The sequence below is a fragment of the Mobula hypostoma genome, chromosome 1 (assembly GCF_963921235.1).
Source record: "Mobula hypostoma chromosome 1, sMobHyp1.1, whole genome shotgun sequence".
In the NCBI taxonomy this organism is placed as follows: Eukaryota; Metazoa; Chordata; class Chondrichthyes; order Myliobatiformes; family Myliobatidae; genus Mobula; species Mobula hypostoma.
Window position 1 is genome coordinate 108,520,502 of NC_086097.1, and position 12,253 is coordinate 108,532,754.

General features: G+C 41.7%; 1 protein-coding gene across 2 annotated transcripts in view; it reads left to right on the forward strand.

Moving 5' to 3' along the window:
* The window catches only part of LOC134349800 (oxidation resistance protein 1-like), a 568,100-nt gene that overhangs the window by 453,256 nt on the left and 102,591 nt on the right, over positions 1–12,253 (forward strand). The gene's annotated exons all lie outside the window — the stretch shown is intronic.

A 12,253-nucleotide genomic window follows, 5' to 3' on the forward strand; every position in this document is an offset into this window, starting at 1 on the left:
ATTTTAATTTTAGAAAATGAGACAGTAAAATATGAAAGTAGTTGTGGGGGCTGAATACTTTTTCTTGGCACCGTAAACTAATCTCTTCTGCCTACACAATATCCATATCCTTCTCACATTCATGTGTCTATCTCACTGTCTCTTAAAAATCTCTAATTTGTCTGCCTCTACCATGACCTCAGGCGTACCGGGCACCCACCACTCTGTGTAACAAAACTTGCCCCTCATCTTATTTGAAATTACCCCCTATTACCTTAAATGCATGCCCTCTGGTATTAGACATTTCAACCCTTGGAAAAAATATATTGTCTGTCTACGCTATCTATGCCACTCATAATCTTATAAACCTCTATCAGATCACCATTCAGTCTCTGCTGCTCCAGAGAAAACAACCCAAGTTTGTCCAAATACAAACAAGAGAAAATCTGCACATGCTGGAAATCCAAGCACATGCACAAAATGCTGGAGGAACTCAGCAGGCCAGACTGCACCTATAGAAAAGAGTACGGTGAACATTTTGCGCCGACACCCTTTATCAGGATCCGAAACATCGACTGTACCCTTTTCCATGGATGCTGCCTGGTCTGCTGAGTTCCTCCAGCATCTTGTGTGTGTTGCAAGTTTGTCCAACTTCTCGTTATAGCACATGCCCCATAATTCAGGCAACGTCCTCGTAAATCTATTCTGCATCCTCTCCAATGCCTCAACATCCTTCCTATAATTGTACGACCTGGGGTTCTCAACCTGAGCTTCAAGACCCCTTGCTTAATGGTATTGGTCCATGATATAAAAAACGTTGGGAATCCCTGGGGTAACCAGAGAAATATGCAATACTCCTCCAGATGCAGCCTAAATAGAGTTTTATAAAGTTGCAACATAACTTACTGACTTCTCACTGACTTCTCAACTGTTAATTAATAACCTCTTGTTAAAACATTCAAGCATCAAAAGGGCAATGGTCTTTGCCAAAGTAGTAGCCCTTTATAGCAAATATGCAATGTTTCGAAACTAACGCTTTGCAGAATGTTGACCCTTGTTGTAACTCAAAAACTTAATCAATTGTTTAGTGGAAATATAAACAACGGTTATGTGCTCTTAGAGTTCATTGAGACACAGCTGCCAAGGCACTTCACTGTTTGCAGATCCACTTCTTGCAGATCAGCTTCTGAGCTGGTGTTCCAGGTTTCAGCGAGTAATGTAGCAAATAGATCCACAATTATTGATGAGAAGATGCAGATCTTTTTCTATGGTCTAGCATCACATCACATGAAAAGGTTCTCATGCTGTTCCTGAAATCCTGGTAAATGATCAAGGTGAAGTCAGTTGTGGCCTCTGCATTCATGAATTTAGCAGCCAATGCATTCTGGAGGTTGGCTTATAGCAAACTATTCTGAAACAAAATGAGGCACACTCATACAGTTTCCCTAGCCAAATGTATACCTTGCTCATTTTGCAACCACAGATACCTCCAGGTTCAAGAACAGTTACTACTCCTCAACCATCAAGCTCTTGAATAAAAGGGGATAACTACACTCAACTTCACTTGCCCCGATATTGAAATGTACCTACAACCTATGATCTCACTTCCAAGAATTTTTATCTCATTAATTATTGCTATTTATTTATATTTGTATTTGCGCAGTTTGTTGCCTTCTGCACTCTGGTTGATCTTTCATCGATCCTGTTATGGTTACTATTCTAAAGATTTGCAGAGCATGCCCATAAGAAGATGACTCTCAGGATGAATATGGTGACACATACATACCTTGATAATAATATTCACTTCGAACTTCGATGTCAGAAAGATTGATGAGTGCTGTTGGCGATGTGTAGGATCGCCTGAGATCAAAGGGTGATGCCAATGTGTCGGTGAAATGGTCTGAGAGAAGCAGCTGACAACTGTGAGATGATGAATTCTTGGGAGTATTAATGAGGCTAGGACAAGCACAATGACTGGCAGAGAGTCCTTGGGAGTATTGAGGAGTGGAGGGACTGTGATACGCAAGGCCAGTAAGCATTGAAGGTGGATTAATAATAAGATGCAATAGACTATTTTTGTTTAAGCATTAAATAGTATATATAAAACTATTATATACACTGTATAATATTTCCCTCCACCTCTCCTCTTCCTCTATTCCCCACCCTGACCTTTACTACTTCTCACCTGCCTATCACCTCCCCTTGGGTCCCCCTCCTCCTTCCCTGTCTCCTATGGTCCACTGTCCTCTCCTATCTGATTCCTCCCTCTTCTTCCCAACCCCTGGCTTCACCTATCACCTTCCAGCTAGCCTCCTTCCCCTTTCCCCACTTTTTTATTCTGACATCTTCCACCTCCCTTCTCAGTCCTGAAGAAGGGTCTTAGCCTGAAACTTGGACTGTTTGTTCATTTCCATACATGCTGCCTGACCTGCTGAGTTCCTCCAGTATTTCAGGTGTGTCTCTTTGGAGCTCCAGCATCTGCAGACTTTCACGTGTTTATAATATACTGACATTTATTAGGCTTTGAATGCAAGAGCAGGGAGGTCTCGTTCCATCTTATAAAACATTGGTGAGACCTTTGCTTGGGTATTGTGTGCAGTAGTGTACTGTGCACTCTTTCCAGCCCTGTCACTGGAGAGAATATTGCCTGGAATGAAATGTTTCATTATGATCACTTTATTTTCTCTGAAGTGGAGGAGGTTAAGAGGAGAAATGATTAAGATACAAATAATAATGTGAAGTATAATTGGCTAGACTGTAAGATCCTTTCCTCCATATCAGTGGTAGATAAAACCAGAAGACGTGGACATAGCAACACACATAAAAGTTGCTGGTGAACGCAGCAGGCCAGGCAGCATCTCTAGGAAGAGGTGCAGTCAACGTTTCAGGCCGAGACCCTTCGTCAGGACTAACTGAAGGAAGAGTGAGTAAGGGATTTGAAAGTTGGAGGGGGAGGGGGAGATCCAAAATGATAGGAGAAGACAGGAGGGGGAGGGATGGAGCCAAGAGCTGGACAGGTGATAGGCAAAAGGTATACGAGAGGATCATGGGACAGGAGGTCCGGGAAGAAAGACAAGGGGAGGGGGACCCAGAGGATGGGCAAGGGGTATATTCAGAGGGACAGAGGGAGAAAAAGGAGAGTGAGAGAAAGATGTGCGTATAAAAATAAGTAACAGATGAGGTACGAGGGGGAGGTGGGACATTAGCGGAAGTTAGAGAAGTCGATGTTCATGCCATTAGGTTGGAGGCTACCCAGACGGAATATAAGGTGTTGTTCCTCCAACCTACCCAGATGGAATATAAGGTGTTGTTCCTCCAACCTGACGTGAACATACATATGGTAAGATGCCAGAGATTTGGAGGGGATCTGAGAAGGACGTTTTTGAAATAGAGAGTGGCGAGTACCTGGAATGCACTGGTGGAAGCCAAGTTGCTGGCAACATTTAAGAGATATGTAGGTGAGCACTTCAATTGCCCTGGAATAGTGGCCTGTTGGGCAAGTGCTAGAAAATGGAGTGGACGTGGATGTCATGGGCTGAATGACCTGCTTTCACACTCTTTCACTTCTAGTCCTATGAAAGATGTGCCAAGTAATAACTTTTATTTGACAGTTAATTCCATGCATGTGTGATTACTGAAAGACAGCAATGTCCATGTTAAATCTGCATTAGCAAGGTTAAGTATGCAAGGAACACACACAAAATGCTGGAGGAACTCAGCAGGCCAGGCGGCATCTATGGAAAAAAAGTACAGTGGATGTTTTGAGCTGAGACCCTTCACCAGGCACGTAACGCCGACTGTACTTTTTCCCATAGATGCTCCCTGGCCTGCTGAGTTCCTGCGGCATTTTGTGTATGTTGCTTGGATCTCCATCATGTGCAGACTTTCTCTTGTTCAGCAGACAGGGTTTAGCATTTCATGGAGCCTTGATGTGATCAACATATTGTTTGAAATGTATCTGCATGCTTTTGAGTTGATTAACATTGTGTCTGTGATGTAAATTACTTTTCTTTTCATGTTGCCCATCAGGTTTTCTGGTGTCCATCTGCTTTATGTAACGATGGCAGCCACCAGTGATTTGGCCCATTAACTGGATAAGCAACTCCCATCGAGGGAAGAGTTGCCAATACTTTAAAGCAGTTATTTTGAAATAATTAGCTTATTGGCAGTTATTAGACTGATGAAATTAGAAACACAAAGACATCAAAAGACCTTCAATAAATGTAACTGATTTAAAATCTTAAATGACTCTTATTGAAACCAACTAATTGGTGTTAAATAATGCTTCATGTTTCTTTGAGAGGTGGTTCTAACCACATCTTCAGTGGGTGAATACTGATGTGGCTTTATTTTCAATATGAGAAGCCTTCAAAGAGCCCCTGCTGTACTGATTAATCTTGGGTGCATTAAAACATCAGCATTGATCCTTCTTGTAATTTTCCTTGCCACAGGTTAGAAAAATGTTATTTTGTTATGAGCAAACTCTCCACATGAGTTTTTACATATGGTTTCAGCCCCATTGTCTGCAGACGAGATTATGTCTTTTAGTGGCTTCTGTTGTGTCTGTGCACAACTACATTTCGATTAGATAAAAGCACACAGGTGGGAGATGTTTAACTTGTGTATTCACATTGCAGAGAGAGAGAGAGAGAACAATGCATATGCATAGATAACAGTGCATCCACAGACAACAGACAATACTTAGTGCTGGGGGGTGCGGTTATTGATCTAAAAGAAATAGATCCATACATTACACTTCCTCCCCCTTTAGATTAATGCAAGATAAAACTGTATATGTACAAAGCAATCATTTTCTCTTTTATAAACCCATATTCCAAATAAACATGCTTTCACAATAACAGTCCATGACTAACTTCACAGTTCTAAAGGTTCAGTCTTTTGGGTGATGCTCTGCTTCTTTCAGGATAGTGCCTCTGGGCCTGTGGAGTGGCATTAGGTTTGCTAGGTGTCTTGAATAAGAGAACGTTCTCGGTTTTCGGTGTCACGTGGCTGTCCGTGATATCATCACTGAGAGGTAAGTCCGGTCACTGTAATGTGTCCGTCTTGTTGGATGCAGTCAGCTCAGGTGTGTTTTTTGGTTGAGCATCCAGTAGCTGGTCCACATGATGTCTCTATATCTGAGCTCCAACATCCACTGTGTACGTCAGTGGTCTGGTTCTTGTAGCTGTCCTATTGAGTGTCCACTTGACTTTTCAGTAATCAGGCACTGGGACTTCCTGTCCAACCTCGAAGCTCTTTGCCGCTTCACTTGGCAACTGGCTGAACTGTTTATTCTGTACTTCCTTCCGTAGATTTGGTTTCAGGAGGTCTTTGCAAGATCTCAGATTCCTGATCATGAACAACATTGCAGGTGTTTGACTTGTTGTCACATGAACAGAGTTCCAATACACCAAAAGGAAATTGTCCTCCTCATCCATAGCTTTGATGGACTTCTTGAAGGCTTGGATAAAACTTTCAGCTAACCCATTCATTGCTGGGTGGTGAGGAGCTGACTTGAAATGTGTGATGCCATTTTTCTTTATGAATAGTCTGAATTCTTCTGACGTGTAATGTGGTCCATTGTCACTCGTAATTTGTTCTGGTAAGCCATTTCTGGTGAAGATAGTCCTCAGAGCGAGACAGTCTTTACTGTGCTGGTTGACTTCATTGGTAATGTATTACCTCCAGCCACTTCGAATGAGCATCCACAACAATTTGGAACGTGGAGTCTATGAATGGCCAAGCAAAGTCAATATGTACTCTATGCCGTGGTGAAGACAGCCACTCCCATGGTGTAGCAGTGCCTGTAGGGTACATTTTGAACTTCTGGCTAAGTCTTCAATCTGTTTATTTATTCCCATCTCAAACACCTTTTCATTAGCATTAAGCAGCCTCTGGTTAGTGCTACCATTTGGGCAGCAGTAGCCTGTTGATGCCACACTGAGAGCTCTGAATGAGTGCCAGTCTAGTTGGATTTTTCTCAACCATTCACGTCTGAACAGTGCTGGTCCTCCACTTTTCTTCAATACATAAAGCTCTAACTGTTGTGTTTGGCCTCCATGCATCACTTTCATTTTCAGTTTGCCTTTGGGGGACACTTTTTCATCTGTGTAGCTCTTTAGCATCATTGGGGTCTTCTCTAATGGTATCTTAGAAAACAGTCTCTGAAATTATAGACAAAGCTGATCCTGTATCTAGCTCCATTTTCAGTTTTACACCAGACACATCTATTGTGATCTGTATTATATTGCGATCTGCTTCAGTAACACTATTCTAGGCATGAGAGTTCACCTTTGTCAAACTTGATGTTGTGTGATACTGTTTTACATTTGGTAACTTTATACATTTGTTTAATTTTGTGTTCGAGACTTTTTGCTCAGCTGTGCTTTTTGTCTGCCTTGCACACAATGTGACCTCTATGGGACCTTTCCTGTGACACTTTCTGCAGACTTTTTTCTTTGGTACAACAGTCATTTGCATCACGGGTGGATTTGCCACATCGACAACATCTTTGGCTTTTTGCTCCATTCAGGGACATTTTGTTCATTTCACATTCTAACCTCCTTTTTTGTAGTACTGCTGCATTCTTTGCTGCAGTCACTAATGATATTGCAATGGTCAATGCCCATTCTAAGGTTAGGTCCCTTTCGGACAATACCCTCTTTCGAGTGCTTTGAATATGCATGTTACGTACGAGCCTGTTCCTTAATGCATTAGAAAGTCCATCTCTAAAGTCACAGAAGTGCGTAAGTTTGCGCCGTTCTCAGAAAGGCTTTCATCTTTTGACTGGTTCCTGTTGTAAAATCTAAATATTTTAGCTATTACCACTGGTTTAGGGCTCATGTGATTTTGTAAAGTTGTATCAATTTCATTGAACACCTTGCTTGTTGGCTTTTCAGGGGTTACTAGGCTACATAATGGGCCCATTAACTAAGAAGTATAACCCTCTCAATATACGACTTCCAGCCTTCATTAGTGCTGTCAAATTTATCAAATTTCCCGACTGAAGCCATCACCACGTTATTTTCACTTTAAATTTAGTGCGTCTTTCACTGTTCTCACGCAATCCCTTGTTAGCCTCTGTGATGGCCTTCTGGTGTTGTTTAACTCTCGCTGTTTCATCCCGTAACTGTCAGTGCCATTGGTGATACTCTCTGACATCTGACATTCAGCTTCACACTTGTTGCCAATTTATTGTGCCTATACACAACTACATATCGATTAAATAAAAGCAAGCATTTTAACTGGTGTATTCACATTGCAGTGAGAGAGAGACAATGTGCATACGTAGACAACAATGTGCATACGTAGACAACATTTCAATACGTAGTGCTAAGGGGGTGGGGGGTCATTGCTCTAAAAGACGTAGATTCATACATTACAGCTTCAGTACTGACAATCCATTGAAGTTGAAGGGAAGGATGGCTATGCAATATTGTTCAAAAAATAAAATCAGAAAATCTAGAATTTGTTCTGTGTTCTATGTTTTAGTTATGCTACTAATGAAAAATTGTTGAAGTTAAAATTTTAAAGTAAGTTTTATAATCAGATAAACCACATAAATGTCACCACATACAATCTGGAAATAGTAGGGGACAGAGGGTCCAGTGAGATGGAGGAACTGAGGGAAATACATGTTAGTAGGGAAGTGGTATTAGGTAAATTGAAGGGATTAAAGGCAGATAAATCCCCAGGGCCAGATGGTCTGCATCCCAGAGTGCTTAAGGAAGTAGCCCAAGAAATAGTGGATACATTAGTGATAATTTTTCAAAACTCTTTAGATTCTGGACTAGTTCCTGAGGATTGGAGGGTGGCTACTGTAACCCCACTTTTTAAAAAAGGAGGGAGAGAGAAACCGGGGAATTATAGGCCGGTTAGCCTGACATCGGTGGTGGGGAAAATGCTAGAGTCAGTTATCAAAAATATGATAACAGCACATTTGTTAAGCGGTGAAATCATTGGACAAAGTCAGCATGGACTTGTGAAAGGAAAATCATGTCTGACGAATCTCATAGAATTTTTTGAGGATGTAACTAGTAGAGTGGATAGGGGAGAACCAGTGGATGTGGTATATTTGGATTTTCAAAAGGCTTTTGACAAGGTCCCACACAGGAGATTAGTGTGCAAACTTAAAGCACACGGTATTGGGGGTAAGGTATTGATGTGGATAGAGAATTGGTTGGCAGACAGGAAGCAAAGAGTGGGAAAAACGGGACCTTTTCAGAATGGCAGGCAGTGACTAGTGGGGTACCGCAAGGCTCAGTGCTGGGACCCCAGTTGTTTACAATATATATTAATGATTTAGACAAGGGAATTAAATGCAGCATCTCCAAGTTTACAGATGACACGAAGCTGGGCGGCTTTGTTAGCTGTGAAGAGGATGCTAAGAGGATGCAGGGTGACTTGGATAGGTTAGGTGAGTGGGCAAATTCATAGCAGATGCAAATTAATGTGGATAAATGTGAGGACATTTCTCCACTTTGGTGGCAAAAACAGGAAAACAGATTATTATTTGAATGGTGGCCGATTAGGAAAAGGGGAAGTGCAAGAGACCTGGGTGTCATTGTACACCCCATTGAAAGTGGGCATTCACAGCAGGTGGTGAAAAAGGCGAATGGTATGCTGGCATTCATAGCAAGAGGATTCGAGTACAGGAGCAGGGAGGTAATACTGCAGTTGTACAGGGCCTTGGTGAGACCACACCTGGAGTATTGTGTGCAGTTTTGGTCCCCTAATCTGAGGAAAGACATCCTTGCCATAGAGGGAGTACAAAGAAGGTTCACCAGATTGATTCCTGGGATGGCAGGACTTTCATATGATGAAAGACTGGATCAACTCGGCTTATACTCGTTGGAATTTAGAAGATTGAGGGGGGATCTTATTGAAACGTATAAAATCCTAAAAGGATTGGACAGGCTAGATGCAGGAAGATTGTTCCCGATGTTGGGGAAGTCCAGAACGAGGGGTCACAGTTTGAGGATAAAGGGGAAGCCTTTTAGGAGCAAGATTAGGAAAAACTTCTTCACACCGAGTGTGGTGAATCTGTGGAATTCTCTGCCACAGGAAACAGTTGAGGCCAGTTCATTGGCTATATTTAAGAGGGAGTTAGATATGGCCCTTGTGGCTAAAGGGATCAGGAGGTATGGAGGGAAGGCTGGTAGAGGGTTCTGAGTTGGATGATCAGCCAGGATCATACTGAATGGTGGTGCAGGCTCGAAGGGCTGACTGGCCTACTCCTGCAGCTATTTTCTATGTTTTTCTATGTTTTCTAACTATAACAGTATCAGTGAAAGATCAACCAGAGCGCAGAAGACAACAAACTGTGCAAATTCAAATTAATAGCAATAAATAACAAGAACATGAAATAACATGATAAAGAGTCCTTAAAGTGAGATCAGTGGTTGTGGGAATATCTCAAAGAATGGGCAAGTGTGTGTAGTTATCCCCTTTTATTCAGGAACCTGATGGTTGAGGGGTAGTAACTGTTCTTGAACCTGGAGGTGCTGTCTCTCTCAACGTATACTCCCTGTTTTGAGTATTTCTTGCAGTTTTTGTTCCATGTCAGATTTTACTTTTGGATTATAGTTTATTAGTTTCTTGTTTTCTCCCAATTGTCAGTTTTTCTTACAATCTGATACTTCTTTTAACTTTAATTAACTGTGGATAGTTTCCCTTTCCAATTGAGTATTGCTTACTGAAATATTTGTTGAAAATTATGAAATATTTAAATGTCTGACACTGCTTTTTGTATCATTTTGGCTAGCTCTCCCTTCACATGTAATTGCCACAGAAACAATATGAGAACCCATTTTCCAACCTATTTAGTGCTCTCAGTTTGAAATTCTGTCATAGTCGCTCTTCCCCAAACAATCTTCCATCAAGAGATCACTAAGTAATCTGAAGTAGATTGTTCCTACTTAGGTCCACAAAATATTACTCCAGAAAACTGTCTTGAATATATTCGTTGAACCTGTCCTTAAGTCTAGCTTTGGTAAATTTGGGCCAGTCCTTCTCTAAATTAAAGTAGCCAATAATTATGCATATTCCTTATTACATATTGTCTTCTTTGATCCATATACTATCAAGTTCAAGTTTATTGCCATTCATCCATACACATGGACACAGCTAAACGAAACATTGTTCCTCCGGGGCCAAGGTACAAAATACAGTAAGTATAGTCATACACAGCACATGTAGTTGTGATCCAGCACATACAGTCACAAAATAACGGTAGCACAAATTCCTCAGTGGCACGGTCTAAAGATTGACAGGTTGACATAAAATGGGAGGTGCATGTTTATGTAAGACAACATAACGTTACAAGCAGTGGTATTCTGCAAATACTGCATGAGCTCAGCAGGTCGGCATCTATGGAAATGAATAAAGAGTCGACGTTTCGGGCTGAGACCCACCTTTAGGGCTGTAGTATAAATGTGTAAAACAGTTGCTAATAAAAGACCAGTGCAGGATGAGAGTGTATCTGTGAGTTGGGGAGTAAGAGAAGCTCGCGGCAGGACATTCAGACAGTGTACGTGTGTGCTGGGTGGCAGCAGGGTGTTAGGAAGTCCAACAGCCTGGGGAAAGAAGCTGTTTCCTAGCCTGACAGTTCTGTTCCTTATGCTGAGGCACCTTCTGCCAGATGGCAGAAAGTCAGAGAGATTGTCGGAAGGATGGAAAGGGTCTTTCACAAGGCAGGAGGCACTGCGTATTCTCTGCTTCTGATCTATGTCCTGAGTGCGGAGAAGAGAGACTCCAGTGATGTTCCTCACTCCTTGCACCCAATTCAATGCAGTCAATTTTAAGGACCCTATAGACCAGTGAGTTATTCTCCCTTTGGTTTCCCCTCTGACTTCTAGTTCAGCCCGTGCTCGTTGACGCCATATTCGATCAAATGCTGCTTTGATGTCGAGGCAGTTAATCGTATTTCATCCCTGGAGTTCAGTTCTTGGGGCCATATTTGCATCGAGGCTGCACCAAATTGATCAGTGGTTTGCCTAGTACTGCTTCTGGCATCCCCCCCACCCCGTGCCCCCCCCCCCATTGAACCAGTGTTGATCCTCCAGTTCAGTGACAGAAATGCAGCTGCGACAGGTGGCTTGCTGAGAACGAGATCAAGTAGGCTTTTCCCATTTGTTTGTTCCATTTCCCTACAATATTTAATGTAATTTGTGCTCTTTGGGTGTCATTGGATGTATTTAAGTCAGAGATTGATAGGTATCTGAGTAGCCAGGGCATCAAAGGTTATGATGAGAAGGCAGGGGAGTGGGACTAAATGGGAGAATGGATCAGCTCATGACAAAATGGCAGAGCAGACTCGATGGGCCGAATGGCTGACTTCTGCTCCTTTATCTTATGGTCTTATGGTCTCTTTACTTTGTTTATTTATGTGTAATTCATTTGTAGATTTAATTGTTACTTTCCTACATTATTGTGTGTTATGTGTATTACTGTGCTTTACTCCCTGGTCTGGTCTGGAGAAATGTTATATATAGTTCAATGACAATAGACTTGACTTGTCACCTGTCAATGGCAAGGTCGATGTTGAGATATTACTGCTAATTGGTGAGTCTTATAAGGAGAGAGACTGAAGGTTAAGGAGAAACAATAATAACTGAATGCATAAGAATATATTTTAGCAGAGGAAGGCAAATCACTCAAATTTTCTATTCAATGGCTGTAGATGCTAGATCATTTTAAGTATTTAAAGAGGAAGTAGATAAATTCCTGGAAGATTGGGGACTGACACAGAAAAGTATATTAAGTGGTAGGCTCACTACTACCATTGGGCAGGAAGTACAGGAGCCTTGGGTCTCACTCAGACAGGTTCAGGAACAGTTATAATCTTACAGCCGTCTGGTTCCTGAACCATCGTGGATAACTTCACTCACCTCACCTACAGACTTACTTTCAAGGACTCTACGACTCATGTTCTCAATATTATTGATTTTATTTTAATTTGCATATTGGTTGTTTGTCAGTCTTTGTTTATGTATGGTTTTTATTCTATTGTATTTCTTTATTTTCCCATAAATGCCTGCAAGGAAATGAATTTCAGGGTAGTAAATGGGGGCATGTATGTGCTTTGATAATAATATACTTTGACTTTGAGAGGACAAGTGGCTGACTCTTAACATCCTCTGTTCTTGTAGGTATTCTCTTGAACTGTTTATCCTCCCTGTTTTCACATCTGTACCAGGTAGCAGAAGTACCTTATGCTTGCTGGACAACATCAAAAGCTGAGTCCTACTTCACTACATCCGGATGCTCATACATG